Genomic DNA, 20,527 nt, shown 5'->3' on the forward strand with positions numbered 1-20,527 from the left:
TAGCATTGACTGATGTTTGTGAAATGTGCAAAAGTGGGAACTGTATTATGTCTGTCCTCATGACCCTCGCTCCTAGCACAATTCTTGCCACTGACGGAGGTCTGTTTCTGTCTCAGCTTTGGGAGTCACAAGGAAGGAGTTAATGGCAAACTTTAGCCCCAAGGGGGATTTCTTGAAAAGGCGATGAGCCATCATATGGACTCCAAGCAGTGAACAGCTGAGACCAGGAAAGAAACGCCAGCACCTGGACTGTTGGAACGGGTCGACCCTGTCATGCTCACGTTCTGGGGACCTCCAATCTCTGTATCTACATCTCAAAGTCTCTGACGGTAGAGTTTGATGGGCCCGGCTTGCCTCAGGTGACTGCTCTGGACCAATCAGAAAAGGGGAAAGCTCATCTCCATATGATGTAATATAACGTACAATCATCGCCCGAGTCATGCGGCGGAATCAGGGATGAGGCATTCTGGTTGACAGCATATTTCAGAAAATTTGGGGTTAGTGCTTGTTTGCCAAAACGTACAACGTAGACTACGTAAAACTTTTAAGTGTGTTTCTCTGTCTTATAAGAGAGTATGACTGTAGTGATTTAGTATCTCGATGATTCAGAATAATCATTATGCACATTGATTAGTATACAGTATTGCAACAACGCTTCTCTCGAGAAACACTGGTGGATGTATGAGAGCCAGTTGGGACCAGGGTGAGATGAGAAGCACCCAGAAGGGAACATTTAAGGACATACTTTGTCCATCATAGAGTTAAAAGTGACTATTTCCTTAAAGGTTGCATCCCAGGTGCCTCATCCCAGGTGCCCTACTCCCAGCCCGGAGCAGGGATATATTTATCCCTATACCAAAATGACTCTATATTATTCACCTTGGTATTTTTGTCACCTGTCACTTATTGGGGAAAAAACACAAACATGTTTTTTGTGGAGCCCTCATTATAATCATTCTCAATTCCCCACACATTCAACCTTTCTAATATTTAAAAAAAAAATTTTATTTATTTGTGAGAGAGAGACAGCACAAGCAGGGGGAACGTCAGGCAGAGGGAGAAGCATACTCCCTGCTGAGCAAGGAGCTCAAGGTGGGACTCTATCCCAGGACCCAGGAATCCTGACCTCAGCCGAAGGCAGCCGCTTAACCAACTGAGCCACCCAGGTGTCCCATGCGTGCCCAGTCTTTTGTTTGCCATAACCATAGTGTCCTAATAGCTCTTTACCCCTACCCCACCAGCAACCTAGGGCAATCCTGACTTTAAATATTCCTTCCAGTTCTTCCATTGCCATATACCACCGTGAATGTCAATGTCAATGTAACACTCATATGTACTTAAGAATCCAAACCGATTTGAGACTTTCAGAAAAGGGTCATTTTGAAATAAATACTGAGCTATGTGCCAGCATATTGGGATAAACACATTTCCTATCAGAGCATGTATCCTGATTTTCAGATTTGGAACTCTGGCAGTCATAGCCATCATCTAGGGAGAACTCAAGATTTAAAGGAGGAAGCAGACAACTACAATAATAAATGTCTGTAGTACATTTTAAATAAAGCACTAAAGACAACACAGCATTTGTGGGAATCCATGAGGGAGATTGTGGTTCCAGCCTGTGCAAACATAGATCGTGTCCTTCGTGACAGATTCTAAACTTAGTTCTATGCTCCATGTAGCCATCGAGGCCTAACTCTTGAGTGTGAGAGGTGATTCTCAGACAAGGTGATGTGATGATGATCTAGCAATGGAACATCATTAACCTGGAGGGAAAGCCAAATCTCAGGTTATTTTCCTGGCTCTTTTCCAATTTGCTAGATTACCTTGAACAAGTCACTTACTTGCTCAGATACATAGTTTTCAGATCTATAATTGGACAGGCCAATTTTGAAATCCCCTTTCAGTTGTAATATTTTCTATTTTCTATTCTATCGTGTCAAAACAAATTAACTACTTTAATATAAAACTTGGAAAAATTCTGTTTCAGGGAGTGCCTGAAATAATCTGCATACATCAGACAGCGAAACCATTAATTTTAAGAGTTTTCTTTGTGAGGTCCACTTGATATTCATCATTAGAACAAAATGTTGTTCCTGTGTGACCTGTGATTATAGCTCTGAGTCATTCCAGTGGTATGGCAGTTTTAGTTTTTGCTGTGTCTACACATTGTTTAATTTTAGGAAACTTGAATTTTAAAAAATAACCAATGGGTTATTTACTCTAAAACACTAATCAATGAGCTAGCTCAATCCGAGGACAGAATTAAGATGCCCATGTGTTTTGGTATTATTGAGGACTAATCTTTGTATGATAAATAAATATAGACATCTGGTTTGGTTAAATACATTTGCTTGCTTTTGTATCTTCCAGTCTGTTGATGTAATCATTCTTTTAGGGCACATGTTATTGGTTCAATTCTATCCCTAACCCTCATGCCCCCCAAAAATATATGTTGGTATCCTAACCCCCAGTATCTCAGAATGTGACATTATTTGGTGATAGTCTTTACAAAGGTGATCAAATTGAAATGAAGTTTTTTGGGTGGCCCCTAATCTAATATGATAAATATCCTTACTTAAAAAAAGGAAATTTGGGGGTGCCTGGGTGGCTCAATGGTTTAAGCCTCTGCCTTCGGCTCAGGTCATGATCTCAGGGTCCTGGGATCGAGCCCCGCATCAGGCTCTCTGCTCAGTGAGGAGCCTGTTTCTCCCTCTCTCTCTGCCTGCCTCTTTGCCTACTTGTGGCCTCTCTCTCTGTCAAATAAATAAATAAATTTTTTTTTTTTTTAAAAAAAGGACATTTGAACATAGACATGCACACAGTGAGAATACCATATGAAGATGAAGGTAGACATTTAGATTGGTCTAGATCTAGGACTTCTAGCCTCCAGAACTATAAGACAATAAATTTCAGTTGTCTAAACCACCCAGTTTGTGGTACTTTATTATAGAATCCCTAAGAAACTAATACAAGCATTGTATTAGTATTGTGTATTGGAACAGTGTTTAGATGAAAATCCCTTATTAATTGCAATGCTAGTTTTGAACACACACGATCACATTCACACACACTGAAAAATTATACATATTTCTTTAGATATCATAGTGAATCAAAAAATGTGCCTTAAAGGAGGCCCCATAGAATTTGTACTTTACACACATGCTCACCAGTGGCTTAGAAACCTAATTGGTTTTTGAACCTCACTTTATTAGTTGGATTGTTACTGTTGGATAATTTTCAGAATCCTCTTGCTAGTCAAAAGAAAACAAATTCATAATTTAGAGCATTTATGAATGATTCCTAGGCAAATATTTTCTGTAATAGTGTCCCCACCCCTTATTAAAAAAACAAACTATAGTGTCATGCCATCAATGAGTTTATGGGATATAAGAGAATTCATATTATTTCTTTCTCTATGATATATTGTTGATAAACTGTCCTTAAAATTGTTACTTTCTTCTGTATAATCTCATAAAAAAGAAAATTCCATAACCTTCCTAGTTTCCTCTTCCAGCACTTGAGAATCCCCTAAAGGAAGATAATTCTTCCTAGTATCTAAGTAAAATCCCGTTTTTAGGATTTATGCTTGAGCTTTTTTTTTTTTTCTTTAAGATTTATTTATTTATTTGACAGAGAAAGATCACAAGTAGGCAGAGAGGCAGGCAGAGAGAGAGGAGGAAGCAGGATCCCTGATGAGCAAAGAGCAGGATGCGGGGCTCGATCCCAGGACCCTGAGATCATGACCTGAGCCGAAGGCAGCGGCTTAACCCACTGAGCCACCCAGGTGCCCCGCTTGAGCTTTTTTACATTTAGTGAGAAACAAAGACCCGATTACTGCAACTATCACATATTATATGGTTTCACATGGAGGTAATGAATATGGAAATCAACGATGTAATATTTTTAGTCACTTCTATTTGCTTTGCCAGTTTCAAAGTAAGATTATATACTTATAGAAATATTGTTTTCCTTTCTGGCTCACTAGTCTATTTTTTTTCCCCTTTTTGATATAGAGGGAACAGAAGTAGGGCAATTTAAATATATCTTTTGAGCCAAGAAAGCTAGCAAGAAATAATCACAATTTTAAGGAAAAATAAGAAATGGTGACAGTGTTTAAGTAGAGTACATTGTGTTTGGATTCTGTTAATTACTGCTACCAGTCCACAAGCTGTTGCAAAGGTCCCCTGGAGATTATTTCCAATCTATTTATGGAATCTTCAGAGGAGAAGCTATGAGAATGTCTTTTTATGACATTCTCTGTAGACTTTCATTTTCAATAGCTCACAATTAGTTGCCTGGAATGAGGATGTAGATTAGGCTAAATATATAGAGGTCATAATTTTCTGACCCACTTCCTTCTTCATGTCCAAATACATTTGGAAGGAATTCTTCCCAGATTCTATTTGTCTGCTGTATTAACTCACAATGACATCTTTTCAACTGCCTTGGCTTTAAGTGTCCTGTATCTTTAAACTAGCAATTTCCTATTTGAAGGGTTCCATTACCATGCCTACAACAATGTGGGTGGATTGGAAAAGCTACTCCTCCATAGTAACTTGTGGGGAAAGCTTAGACCTGAAATGAGCAGCTGGAATAAAGATGGGAGAAAATTAATGCCGAGAAAGAAGGTGGATTGTACACGGAGGCTGGGTGTAGCCATCTTGGAGAATGAGCTCATTTAGGCAGATTTCTTTCTTCAGGTTCCAGTAGAAATTTTTGTCTCCTTTATTAGGAAATTATAATTGATAATTCCATTTATTTACAGTTCTTCTGTAAGTAAAAAAGAAATATTTTGATTTTATTCATCAGTTTCTGCAAAATAAAATTTTAGACCTTCCTCTTTGGCACCATATGTTCATTTGAGAAGTACAGGGCTTCCTTAATTCTCTAAAATGGGCTTTGTGTATGCCAGAGGGCAGCATGTGACACTCTCCCATCTGGCATGCATGTTGCCACTTGGCTGCCACCTGTGCTGCTACCCAGGACCCTTGCCATTCCTCCCCCATCCAGTGCTGTTGATTCTAAGTCTCCACAACCCCTTACTGGCTACTGTCTCTTCTCCTGTGGCAGATGTTGGGGTGGGAAATGTTTTGAAGGCCAAGCATTTGCTATTACCGGCATGGCATAGACTCAAATCTTCTTCTACTGGAAAAATATAAGAACATGAACTATGTTTGCTTCTAAGTATATGGTGACTCCTCTCCTTTCTCCCTAACCCCAACATGTTCCACGCTAGTAAACCCTAATTTAATTTGACTCCTTGCTCTAACTTGGAGTGTATCTGATTGGATTTATATTGCATTCTGTGCTTGTCATCCCTAGTCTTCACCAGAAAGGTCTTTTGTGAGTCCTTCCTTGGGTGAAGAGGATTGATTCATGCTATCTGTAATCAGTTGAGCTTCAGTACCTTTTTGAAGTACTCCTGGTTTTTGGACATGCAGATTCCAGATTATTAAATTTTTGCAGTCTGAAATCGATCACCTAGCAGGTGAACGTGCCACAGAAGCCATCAAAAGAACAGTTGGAGGTGTGAATGAATTTGATCATTTTGATGATAAAAGAACAACTTTAGGATCATAAACTCATGTTATTTTTGGAATTGGACATAATCTTAGAAGCATTCATTTATTTTACAAATGACAGAACTAAACTGTCTCATGGCTTGGTTAAACATTGTTGACACATTGCTACTATTCTTATTGATAGTCTATAAAAATATATGTCATGAGATTTATTGTTATAAGTACCTGGGATTTATACTCATTGTTTATGCACATAACCTTTGATTGAACCTGGAAAGTCTTAGGAAAAAAAGTATTTCATTGGAATGAGATCTTATGAGTGCTAAGATTCCCACCTTGGCATAGGGTTGGGACATTTTACACACTGAGGAAATGTTATCCTTCCATTACTTGAAAGTCTATAGAAATATCTTTAGAAAAAAAAATAAAAATCCATAACTATTCACTAATTCAACATATAGTTATTGAATATTTATTGGAAAATATCAGGTACCAGACTAGGTCCTACAGGTACAAGTAGAAACAAAAAAAGTAAGATTCCAAGTGCTAAAAATAAGTAGCTTCCATTTTTACTTAATGGACCAATGGATATGGTCTTATAACATAAGCCTAGTTTGTGTTTTGTTTTTATCTTTTGTTTCAATTTCTTCAACGTCACCACCATTACAAAGTGTTTGTTATGTATTCAAGTGTATTAGAATGTATTTAGCTGTGAGTGAGAGAAAAGTCAATTACATTCAAACTGCCTTAAATAATAAAGGGACTTTATTGGCTCAGTAACTTAAAAGTCCAGCTGGAAGGTGGGCTTCCAGCATGGTTTAATCAGGGCTCTGGGTGAATTGCTCTGTGACTATTCTAGCTCTGTCCAATTCCATGCATGTATCATGTTAGTCCCTGGCAGGCTTCTCTCATGGTTGCAAAATAAATAACAGAGAAAACAGTGTTTGATGTTCTCTTATTCATATACAGGGGAGAAAAGTATTTCTATCTTAGGATTTCAAATAAGATCTTAAGATCACTCTTACTGAAATTGATGAGATCATATGTATATACCAGAACCAATTTTTGTGGCTCGAAAATGAAATGTGACATTTTATTTGAACTATTCCAGGGCCAAAGATTGGAATTGGAGGTGAAATCAGTTTCCCTCAAAGTAATTTAGCTGGAGGGAGAATAGCAGATACTTGAACCAAATCTGAGTGTTGTTAAAAAGTGGGAGGTAAATGATCACAGATACAAGGTAGAAAATTATCAATTATTTACTAGGTTAATTTTGGGGCATCACATCAAGTTCTATGACTCTGCTGGCCACTATTCATGGGCAAGTTCAAAATGAATTTACATTAAAGGCAATGATACAAGCACTAACAAAAGATAAACAGATTATATATTCAACTCAGTAAGAAAAACTACAATAAAACAAACCAAAGAAAATATGCTAAGGAAATGGATAAAGACAAAAGGAAAAAGGTAAAATAGTGAAAAAACAGAATGAAAAATTTCCCTTTGTGGCCATGCCAGACTATTTATTTTAAGCCAACTCTACACATTGGAAAAACTTAAATAAGCGAAATATCAACAACAAAATCTTTTTGAAGACACTGAATATCTACCAAGGTAGCAAGGAATTAAGGGGCAAGATCCTGGAGAAAAGAAAGAGTGTGGAGAGATGAACCCTATCTTTGACGCCACTTTTCATCTTGAGGCATTTGCTAATTAGAAGCATGGGTGAATTCTGAGAGGCTAGAAGTTCTACAGAAAGTAGTATATGAGAGGCTGAGAAGCTGAGCAGAGTTCAGTCAACTTTAATCAACTGAATTAAAGTGAAATACCTTTGCCTTATTTCATTGCCAAAACCAGAAGTAAATCCTCTCTGGAAAAAGACAGCATTGTCTAGAGCTTCAAATTATTTTTCATAAACAATGTCCAGCATTGTGTTTAAAAAAAAAAAAAAAAAAAGCTGGTCATGTTCGCCAAAACCCAAGAGAAAAAATCTAAACAGACAATAAAATCAGACCCACAGTTGATCCAAATTTTGAAATGATCAGGCATGGATATTAAAATATCTGTAATTCATTTGTTAAGAGAAAAAATGGAGAATTTAAGCAGGAAACTGGAAAAATATAGGTAAGTTTAAAGGAAATTCAAGAACTGGAAAAAATGTAATAATTGCAAGTAAGAACAGAGTAGATACGCTTCATTAAGACAGAATTAGAGAACTGGAAGATAGGAAAGAACTCATCCAAGTGTCTAGACCAAAATATCAAGAGACAAAAAGATGGAAAATACATAAACAAAACATATAGAAGTAGTAAGAGATCCAAAAGCTCTTTTTTTTTAACCAGACAAAATAAATAACAATAAAGTGACAAAGCTTTAGCTAATCTAATCAACAGATGATCAAAGCCAAAATAAGAACCTGAAAATGAATGTACATATATATATGAAATTAAAATTATAAAAGTAAATCTTATAAACTGAGTTTTTGTTGAAATGGATAATTTCTAGAAAAATTTAAAGTAATGACATTGATGTAAAAGAGATAGAAAACGAAATAGTCCAATAATTATGAGAGAAAAGAACCCACCAGAAGTTGTTGATAAATTCTCTCCATAAAAGCATGGTTTCTTTAGGTGCTTTCATGGATGAAATCCTGTAAACTTTCAAGGAACAGATTTTCACAATATATATAAAATTGTTTAAGATCAGAGGATAAAAGATGTATAATTAATTTTCCAACTTACTTTCCATATTTATGATGATAGAGTGATATGAACATCTATCTCCAAATGGCATAGGAATCTACAAAAGGATCTCATTTATAAATAGAGATACCAAAAGTTTTGTAACTCAGGGTGGTTTATTAAAACAAAAGGGGAGTCTATTTCAGCAATACAAGAACAGATTATTATTAGGAATAGTATATTTTTATCACATCTATGGATAAAAGAAGAAAAATTATGTCTATTTGGCATTATAAGAAACATTTTTTTTATTACATTGGCTCATACAATTATTGATTCTAAAATAGGAGTAATCCATACAATCCCTCTTACCTTAGGGAAGAAGAAAGTGATGGAATTGATCAGAATCCCACCTATATGAGAGTATAGTCTAGTTTGAAAAAAGACCCATAATTGATTTTGTTATAACCTCATATAGAGTACTTTCCTTCTTTCTCCCTAAATTTTCCCCATTGAAATCACTGAAATAGAAAGTTCCAAATTTGTTTTATAAAGTTAAACATTCATGTTTATTTTAAAACAAACAGAAACAACAACTAGCACAGTCTTACAAAAACAGAATAGTTCTCTAACTTGGTAAATAAAATCCATCAAGCTAATGGCCAAGAAATATACAATGTCACTATTATTATTTACTACTCAACATTATTCTGGACATACTGATCTGTACCATAAGGCAAGAAAAAAAGTCACTATAAGTTTTGGAAGTTATCACTATTTGTAGATAAAATAACAATTTGATTAAAAATAACAGTAAAATCAACTACCATTCTGTTGAAAATTAAAATAGAGTCAAGTGGCTGGGAGCAAAATAAATATATGTTTAAATAATTAGTTTTCCTACATACCAGCTATAATCAGTTGAACAATATAAAATAGGGTGACAAACTGTCCCAGTTTGCCTACAACTTTCCCAAAGTTCTACATCCTTGGATACCTCACAACCTAGGTAAAATGGTCTCCATAAAAAGGGAAAAAAATCACAATCATAACAAACATAGCAAGAACATTGATTAAAGCGCTGCAGGAACTTTATGGGGAAAGCCATGAGAGTCTACTGAGCACTGTAAATAAAATTTTAAAGTAATGGAATTTCTATGAATTCTATTAATAGCATGACATTGGATGGGAAAAATTCAGCATAGCAAATGTATAAATTTTCCTATATTGATTCATAATTTGAATGTAATTCTAATTAAAAACCCAAGTGGATGTTTCTTTTAATTCAGCAAAATTATTCAATTATTCAAAAGTTTATAAGAATGAAACAAATAACTTACAAAACAGAATAATGAAAGGAAGAGGGTTTAGGATATGAAAATATATTAAAAAGTGGAAATAATTCTGATTATAATACATGTGTAAAAAAACTAGACAGAAACTTTTAAGGAACAGAAATTTTGCAGTACAGGAAACTGAGAAACTGGCCCAGATACATGTAAATGCTTGTTATAAAAATAAGAAGCATTTCAATTCAGGAGGAAAGTAGATTAGTCAAAAATGGTGATGGACTAATTGGTTACAATTTGAAATACAATACAGTTAAATTCCTACCTTAGAAGAAGCCATAAAATCAATAGCAGTTTAATTAATTAAATGTAAACAAACAACCATCCCTCTTCCTCCCAAAAAGAGAACTTGAAGAAAATAGATCTAAATAGAATAGAATTATCATTTAAAGTAACGAAGCATAGAAACATCTCAATGATAGCACTGAGATTATTTGACTGCATACATAAAAGTTAAGAATATCTACAGATCCGTAATAAACACCATAAGCCAAATCTAAATGCATATGGCCAATCAGGTTTCATTAGTCAAATTAACTATGACAGTGTTTATATTCTGAATTTGAAAATCACGTTTATAATATTCTATTAGCCAACTACATACATCCCAATAAAATATAGACAAAGAATATAAACTGGAAATTTCCAAAAGAACAACAAATGACCAACACACTTATAGAAACATGTTCAGTGTCCTTAGCAATCAAAGGAGTGGGAAATAAAGCGCTGATAGATTATATGGGTTCCATGTTTGGATTAAGTTTGACTCTTGTGCCTAATACATTGACATAACTAAATTGCCTTTATTTAATGTGAACATTTAACTGATAAAAGAGTATTTTAAAATGTGGCAAGTTGGTGCTATTGGCCAACATTTCAGTTTCAGCAGTGTATCTTGATTCCATATAATAATGCTTATAAAATCATTTGAATATTTTATCATATTTTGCTTTACTTTACAAAAATTAGTAGAAATGGAGAAATAAGCATTATTTATGTTATTGATAGAAGATACATAGCTCACACTGAGGCAATAGAGACAGAGATGGAAATCATTTGGCATTTTGAAAGCATTCAGCATCTAGTCTTAATTAGTTCAGAGACTTAAGTCAGGTTGTCCAATTCAGTGCACACTTGTGAAGGGCATTACAAAAAGAATATATACCATTGAGAGAAGTGTTGGAAAAAGCAAAGGACAATAAGGCATTTTAAGGTTTTCGTCTTCTTTGGAACCATAATGATATGTTGCTTAATTATTCAATTTTTGTATATTAGAATTTCGTGTTGGTTGGTGGAAATGCGTCATGTTGGAATGTAATGCAGAGGGTACAATTCAACTCATCACAGGTAGATATGAAATATTTTAATAAAGTTTTAGGCAAAAAATTATTTAGTAAATTGTGAGAGGCAGTCTTCTTGGAGGGCAACATGGCTAGATGTATCAGTTTTAAGAAATATTAAGTCCCTATGCCTTACTAATTCCATTTCTAGGTATTAATGTCAAGGAAATAACTGTAGTGTATTACATGTTTTATGTACCAGGATATCCTTTTCACAGAAGCATTATTATGATAGTAAAAAACTGGAAACCACCTAAGCATCAACAGGAGATTGGTTAAGTAGATTATGGTGTAGCCACAATTGGATACTATGCCTTGAAATAATATTTTAATGGCATGAAAAATAGTGGTATTATATTGACTAAAAGATCAAGTCATAACTATGTAAACACCCCCAAATTTATATTATACATGACATAAAGACAGAAAAGATATAAAACAAAATCATAACAGGGATCATTTCTTTAACTAGTATAGTTAGTTGCAGGTGATTTTCATTTCTTCCTTTGGATGTTTGTATAAATCCACACTTTCAAAGTTTCCACTATAAACATGTCCTGTGTCTATGTCTTTTAACATCAGAAGTTTTGTGGTTGCTGCTTTGAACTTGAACCATGCTCTTCAAATTCTTTAAAATTGTCATTCTACCATGTTATCTCAAAATCATTTGGTAGATTAGTTGATGTAAAAGCAACTTATTCCATTGAAACAATTTTTTTCTTGTGCTACTCTTGGCAATGAAGATTTAACTACTGGGCTCTCCCAGAACAGACATGGTGCTAAACTGTCTACCCAATTAATAAAATAAGAATTCAATGTCTTTCTCACTCTCATGTTCCAAGGCCTAATCTTTGCTCTGTCTGGTACTGCACCAGTGATCTGTTAACCCTTACGTGTATGGTTTTGATTCAGACAAAATGCATAGACCTGTGGGAAGTATGTTTCAACATGATTATTAGCCATCGACACACAAAATATTCATAAAGATTCAAAGGACAGATCTGGAGTATGTTTATGTGTGGGTTGATTTGGAGGATGGAGTGGGAGGGGAAGAATTTGAGGGCAGACACTGAAGAGAGAGTTGGGGTCACAAATCTATTAAACTTTGCAGGCTTGTGTTTTGTCTGATAGCTCTAAATAGCAGAGCTCTTTGGAATTTCTTTATACCATGATAATAGGAAAGTAAAAAGAAAAGTATATCATTGTTTTTTGACTTAGATTCTTATCCACAATGGAGAATGTGATAGCTCCTTTGCAAGTCATTTGTTCTCAACTAAAGGAGCCCCCATTGTTAATGGCTTCCGGAGCTGCAACTAAATACTCTGGGATTTTACTTAAAGCCATTTGCCCAGCTGAGAGAGAAACATAAGTTTAGCTTGGACCTCAAGGCAAATATTCTAAGAAATACTGCTTTGGTGCATTTTAAAAAGCTCTTACCACTTCTCTTTATCCTGGATCCTGCATGATGGAATTCAGAACAGGCTGGCGCTTCGCTCCATTTCATGCCAGATACATCACTGAAAGTCAAAAGGCTGCTATAGGCAAAATGACAAGGGTACTCACCACAGCCAAATTCTCCCAACTTGGTCAGCAAAGAAAAATAAAATTGCAAGATCTTTTAACAGCTGAATAGTGTAGATTTGCCCTGGTCAGCTTTAGGTGGGAATGTGTAATCTCAGTCAGGACTTCTTATGACTATTTAAGAACATAGGAAACCAAATAATCATGGGACATTATTTAATTCGTGACCATCTTGAATTTTTTCTTTGTAATCTGGGCTGTATCCAACCATGTGACAATTTAATCTTAAGTTAACATTCTACAAACTCAGTTTTCTTGGAACACTTATTTTTATATTCAGAACAGCAATGAAGTAGGTCCAGTTAGTTGGGGAAAATTAAAGTATTTGTGTGATTATGTGTTTTGTTTTTCTCTTGGGTTGGTGATATAACATTTCTAGAGTCTTCTAAGAAGACTTTACATCATCTAAGAAGAACCAATAATATGTTCCAGTCTCTATTTTCTTAATATCCACAGGCTACTCTATATCACAGTCAGATTTCTTCTCCTACACCTGTGGGCATTTGCTACCTGGTGATCTGTGTCACTAGAGCTAAGTTAATAACCTCGAGGTGATGGACATTTGTCATATTTACTATAAAAGTACATGTCCTTTGTTTTCAATTCATTTTTCCTTAACCATTACGGTTTCCGTCTCTGTTTCAATTTCAAAACGACATTGTGTATTCTTATGCCAGCATATAAACCTTAAGGTTACAAATAACCTTTTTTCCCAATCATTTCAAATATTTTATTAATAACAGAGCCAAACTTCCTAACACACTCCTATGCTTTCTATAACATAAATACCCGTATATTTACATAAATGGTAGGGGTAGGGGATTGGGAATTGGGTGGATTTCAGCCCCAAAAGAACTAGTAGAGAGAGATTTTAAATTGGTGGTGTGCAAAAATTATTTATTATTTCCCCTTCTTGTTCTCCACTTTCTTCTATCTTCTCTCTATATATATACATACATGTACACACATACATGCACATGTCCGTTCCCTCCGTTGTGCCTTACATTATGTATGTCTGATGAAACGCAGAAAAGAAACAATGCTGGGAAACTTCAGGATCAAAGACTAGAACGGCAAACTGTCCTTTCTTTCTTCATCAGAAATTGTCAACCCCTTTTCTTCTAAGGCAAATTCATTTTGGTTTTCCTTAAACAAAGTAAAAATGAGCGGTTATCTATAATTCTTTTCATATTAGACTCCTAGTTTCTCCCTCCTTGGCCTTATCTGGTTTTAACTGCTCTTTAGAACGAACACTGCATATTTTCTTCGTCCACAAATACAGACAAAGCTCCTACTCTTCTGACTTGCCCAAGAGCAATTTGGTCTGCATCTCAGAGCAGTGCTGTAATATATTTGTATGAAGAAGAGCATCCTTGGGTGAGTCACTCCACCTCCCACAGACCCCTGTGCAAACACACATAGTTTCAGAGCCGTGGTCAAAGGAGAGAGGCCAAATCTTGCCTTGTCTGAGCTCACTGTGAACCCTGCAAACAATATCAGTGCCTGGGGTTATTTTAAACTGCAGCATTTTAGTGTCTGACTCTTCTTTTTCACTACTACGAGTAATTTAAGGAGGGTTAGTTTTACCAGACTAAGATATTAAAGAGCCTTTTGTATTTATGAATGAATTATTTAAAATACACTCTATCTTTAAAGCAAGCAATTATCTTTTTTCTAAAGATAATTTCTAAAGACAGAGTTTTTAATGTACATTTTAACTTTTTGCACTCTATAGTAAGTGCCATTTTGGAAACACATACTTATTTCTAAAAGGAAAAAAAATAAGCAAAGCAAAAAGTGTTATTTCTAAAGTCATTTTTTATTCCACTGTTTATTAAGAATTCCTTCCACAGAGTATTTATACCCTCTATGAATACACTATTAAACCCAACTTTAAGTTGTAGTGTGGCCCTGAAATATATATTTGGTCTTAGGGGACTATTAACACTTATTTCTAACACTAACTAAATTATTTGCATTAGAAAATACATATCATTGTACTTCCGCCCCACGACAAATTGGACCTGTAATGTTTTCCTCTATTAACTTAAAGATAACCGTGTTTGAGTTTCTGTTATATTGAAGACATTGTGTCATTCATTTAGGTTTCAAAAAAGCAAGCACCATTATCCATGTAGTGGCATCATTAAATAAATAATCTAGCTCTTAAAGGGCTGATGTTTCAGTTTGGTACCGTAAGAGTCCAGAGAAGTAAGAGCCAACTATGTTTGGGTTTGAAAAATGAAAAGAATTGGAGTAAAAAGAAGAAAGGGATTTCAGGAAGGGGTAATAGAATGAGCAAAAGGTATGGAGACAAGAAATAGGAAGAGAGGTGCTATGGAGAGAATGTTTATATTCCCCCCAAATTCATATGTTGAAGCCCTAACTCCCAGTGTGATGGTAGTAGGAAGTGGGACTTTGGGGGGCAATTAGGTTTAGATTAGGTCATGAAATTGTGCTCCATGATGGGATTAGTGCCCTTAGAAAAAGAGAAAGAGGCACCAGAGCTTCCTCTCTCCACCACGGAGGACAAACGAGAATGTAGAGGTCTGTAAGCCATGAAGAGCACCTTCACTAAGAATCAACTGTGTCTACACATTTTGGACTTCCCAGCCTCCAAAACTGTGAGAAATAAGTGTCTATTGTTTAAGCCACCCAGTTAATGATATTTTGTGATAGTAGTCCAAGATGACTAAAACAAGAAGGAAGAAATAAATTTGACTTGAGTGGATAGTTTAAGGATTGTGCTGCTTGTCTATTGCTGTATAACTATATCAGCACAAACATAGTAGGTTAAGAAATCACACATTTATTGTCTCACAGTTTTGACGTCCAAATTTGCAGCATAGTTTAGCTAATATTTCTTCTTGAGTGTCTCAGAGCACTCCAATTGCTATTGGCTGAGTCTGGGGACTCACCTGATGCTTGGCAAGGGGAAGATCCAATTCTAAGCTCAAGTGGTTGTTGGCAGTGGTTATTTCATTCCTTGTGGGCTGTCAGATTCCATTTCTTTGCTGGATGTTGGTCATCCTTCAACTCCTGGTCATGTGGATCTTCTATAGATGGCTGATTGCTTCCTTAAGCCAGGACTGAGGGGATGGTCTCCTGTTACATTTTATGGAATGCAACCACAAACCCGTAATCACAAGCATCCCACCACCTTTGTTGTGTTCTATTGGTAAGACACAAGTCATAGATCCCATCTATACTCAAGTGTAGGGGGCTATACAAGGGTGCACCAACACCATGGGGGCAAGGATCAAGAGGGACACTTGAGGGCCCGTCCACCATAATGATGAAACAGAAAAAGGACAAGAAATAAATAAGGGTCAGTTTTCAAAGGAGGAATGGGTAAATGTAAATGATAATCTTCATTTTAAGTGGAAAAGCATCTGATTTCTTATCTCTTGAAGATTTCCAATTTGAACTTATCACTGAGATAGACAGGTAAATGATCATACCCTGAATTTATGAATAGAGACTGTAAAACTCTATACAGGCAATTTGACAAGCAATGCTTCAGTATTTCAGGCCCTTCCTGTTAGGTCATGTGCCCTGCAGCCATGGGATGTTGGGCTATATGGAGAGGAAGTGTTGTGAAGTGTTCAGAGAGAATCTGGTGAAAGAGGAGAAAGACCATTTGGGAAAGGATTCACTACACATGCGTCTGAGCAGAGTGTGATGGACATGAGAGCCGTATTAGAGGAGAGAATAAAGAACGTATCACGGAAATTACAGCAGGGAAGTGGTGGAGCCAGCAGGCAAAACCAAGCAGTTTAACCCCAGAGCCTGCATTCTTCATCACATAAGGCCTCCAAAGTACCCGGATTCTCAGTAAGAGGAGGACCTTGGAGGTCATTCAGTCTCGCCTCACTGACGTTCAGATGAGGATGCCGAGAGGCCACAGGGGTTGAGGGTCAGCCCCGAATCATGAAGAGTGAGTTGTCTGCCATAACCAGTACCAAAGGTTAAAATAAAACAAAACTCAAAGCACTACTTTAAAACTTCCTTCGATTCTTATTTTAGAGAAGGAGGGTCTTCAGAGTAGCATTGATTATATCTTACGGTTTCTAAAGAAGAGGCATGCCACCTAGTTGAAAGGAACTCGGTATCTGAAGAATTTCCCCAGACCTCATCAGCTTGGAAGATTAGGATATAAAGTAATGTAAGTTATAAAGTAATTAGGATATAAAGTAATTCTGTAAGAGCAATGTTTTAATAGTAACAGCAGCATGTCTCTGGAAAGAAGGGAGATTATATATAAATTTCTCCACCTTTTTTCTTCTTCACTCCTCCAAAAAATCCAATGTCAGGCTTTTGAAAGCAACATGGGATGAGGGTCAGGGGAGACGCTTAAAAAATCTAATCAAGCATTCTTGTCTGCTAACTTCAGAGGGAAGCCAAGCATGAGGGACATTTGTGAAGATTCAGCAGGCAGGAGGCTTTGAGATATCTTATGACAGTTTGCTTGAGTATGTAGCATTTTTAAGTGTCGGGAGCATCTAATGAAGCAAGGAGAAGCCTTGGGGGAATATAGGTACTACCAGAATCTAATCACTAAAGAGCTTCACGTATCTTAGTAATCATCAAATCAGGTTGATAGATTTTTCTGAAAGCTCTGTGTGAAGTGTTTGTTATTCAAAACAAGGTTCTGATGATATCTTCATTGGTTTGAACCAATGAATCACTGTCTCATTACTGTTCATTTTCACTAGATCAATAGGTTGGGAGGTTCGATGGTAAAGACCAGATATAGAACAGGAGATGAAAGGCTTAGAGAGAACATGCAGTTGAATGGCAGTGCAGGTGTTTGCAATTTAATCTTTCCGTCAGTCTGAGTCAATTCGTATTTACCCCCCTACTGAGGCTCTAACCAGAAACTCCAGTGGCCTCAGGCCCTTTACACGTGCACAGTCTGAGGCCGGGAAAGGTAAAGTGGCTTGGAGATAGGTCCAGATGGCCACAAAGCCAGAACTGGTGCCCAGGTCTTTAATAGTTTGTCGAGGCTCTTTGTTCCCAGTTCAGTTCATGTACATTGACTTCACAAATGAAGAAAAGAAAGAAAAATGAGATGATCTCCTCTCCCTGAGAAGAGGAATGAACTTCAGTGACTGATGCATCACTCCCATCCAGGCACTGACCTTTAGCCTGAATGTTCTGCAACTCTTCTTAGGAGGCCAACTTGGTCCTACATGACTTAATTACTGACTCAAATATATTTGGAAATCCTGAGATGAAATGTACTGCATAACATGAAAGCGTTCTTATTCCAGAGTAGCTGCATGGAGCTGGGTATGTGTTTGGACTAGATGTGCGTCACCTGGTTAACTGGCAGCCAGGTTATTTTGGGAGATTGTGTCTACCTGTTGGAAAAGCAAGAACAGAGAGAGGGCAGCACTGACTCTCAGTCTTGTTAGAACAAGCCCTTGGGGTAAGCCTGACCCAAACTTCTCCTCTCTAATTATAAGCAAGTCCTTCCTTTCCTTTCCCTCCCTCCCCCCTCCCTCTCTCCCTTCCTTTCTTCCTTCCCTCCTTTTTCTTTCTTTCTTTTTTCTTTTTTGCCTTGTATCAAATATCTTTGTTTCACGGTTACACCTGTTCTCAGCATCTTATAGTTAACAAAATGTTCATATAGACGATTTCTTTTGAGAATCTCGAAGTCTATAAGGTGCGCAGGTGAAGCTCATCATCCTCTGTGTGTATAAATGCAGGCAATTATTAGAGATGTATGTCAGAAGATGGAATTCCTTTCCCGAACAAGGCTGCTTCCCCAACTAAGGTTCAGCCCTGAGCAGAGGTAACACTGATGTCATCCTTCCTAGGGCATGTTAGGGCATCACTACTGAGTGGGAGGTTGGCAGCTCCGGGAGGATTACTGAGAATTCAGGTTAGCCTGGTCATAAGTGCCAGGAAGTCACATTTCTCCCTTTTTGTTTTATCGTTGTGTGTTATGAGGTTTTATGGAAGAGTTGCCTCATTCCTCTGGGCCTCAGGTCCATGTCTTACCTCATCTAGGTGACTCTGTACTCTGGAGCAGAGAGAAAGGCACCAGGAACAATGTCCCAGGGTTGCTGGGTACGGTTGTGCAGGCTGTATACTGTACAACTCTAGGGGCATCATTCGGATCAGAGATGTTATAGATGTCACATTTCTCATATTGTTCCAAAGGATCGAAGCAAAGTGTTGGAGAAGAGTGCTTTTTCTAACGTATACAAAGGCTTGAAGTAAGTAGGGCCAGAGTTAGAAAAAAGTTATGAAAAAAAAGTAAGAATTAAGCTAAAGAGAAGGGTCATTAGGATTCTTATTTCATGATCACTTCATTTAGAAGGCAATTAATAAGAATATAATCCAATTTATATTTGAGGACAAGAAGACAGTCAGTAAATTCTGCCATATTGTAAATGTCCCATCAGACAACACAGCGGTCTGTTGAGTACCAAAATTTCAGGGGTCACACTTAGAATTTAGAATTCTAAGAATTAATTAGAAAGATTTAGAATTAATTAGAAAATAAGTCTATACATCTTCAGGTATCAGGCAATTTAGGAAAAGAGGGATTCTTTCTGACGTAAATTTCACAGGTGTCTGAGGGCCCTAGTTCCACATTTCCTAGGTCATTGGAGGAACTCATCTGAAGGATATTTCCACTTTTTTCCCCCATTTCTGTAATCTCATTAAGGGCAAATTCTCTCATATCCAATATTTCATCAAATTATATCATAGTGAAAAATGAAACTATTCATAAAGGAATAATAATTAAAATATTTTAGTTATTTTGGATGGGATTTGATTGAACTGAACTTGACTAACAGGAGTTTAAATTGAGTATAAAATTAAAAGCAGTAAACCAAGGAAAGCCCAATGAAACCAAGAATGAGAATATCAAAGACAGGTGAAATGATGAGATTTGCATGTTGAATTCAACAATAAATAAATGCAGCAAAAAAACAGCCAACCAGTGTTTTTTTCTAAAATCCGATAAAATTCCTATTTTCTTTCTTTTTTAAGTTGATATATAGATGGCATCCAACGTTGCATTAGTTTCAGGTGTACAATGCAGTTATTCAACAATTCTATATATTATACTGTACTCACCACAGTAACTGTAGTTACCATCTGTCACCATACAACACTATTACAGTGTTATTGACTGTATTCCCTATGCTGTACTTCTCATCCCCATGACTTATTTATTTTATATCTGGAATTTTATACCTCTCAACCCCCTTCACCTATAAGTGGAAGTTTGTACTTCTTGAACCTTTCTACTATTTTTCCCATTTTCACCAACCTCTACCCCTCTGTTAACTACCAGTTTGTTCTCTGTATGTTTCTGTTTGTTTTTTAGATTACACATACAAGCAAAATCTATGGTATTTCTTTCTCTGACTTATTTCACTTAGCATAATACCTTCTAGTTCTATCCCTGACATTCCATACGGCAAGATCTCATTATTTTCATGGTTAAGTAATATTCCACTGCATATACATACCACATCTTCTTCATCCATTCATCTGTCAATGGACACGGGTTGCTTCCATATCTTGCTTACTGTAAAAAATGTTGCAATAAACTTAGGGTTTCATATATCTTTTTGAATTAGTGGTTTTGTTTTCTTACCCAGTAGTGGAATTATTGGATTATTATAGTATTTCTATTTTAAAATATTTGAGGAATCTCCATACCGTTTTCCCCAGTGGTTGCACCAAATTATAGTCCCACCAACAGGGCATGAAGGCATTTTTTTCCTCCACATTCTCACCAACTTTTTCTTTGTTGTCTTTTTGATACTAGCCATTCTGGCAGGTGTGAAGTGATATCTCATTGTGGTTTTGATTTGTTTCCCTGATGTTTAGTGATGTTGAGCATCTTTCCTGCATCTGTATGTCTTCTTTGGAAAAATGTCTATTCAGGTGCTCTATCTGTTTTTAAATGGGGTTGCTTTTGTGGTTTTGAATTGTAGAAGTTCTTCATATATTTTTAAATTAATCCCTTACCAAATATATTATTTGCAAATATTTTTTTCCCATTTGGTGGGTTGTTTTTT

Source organism: Meles meles, chromosome 5 (assembly GCF_922984935.1).
Source record: "Meles meles chromosome 5, mMelMel3.1 paternal haplotype, whole genome shotgun sequence".
NCBI lineage: Eukaryota > Metazoa > Chordata > Mammalia > Carnivora > Mustelidae > Meles > Meles meles.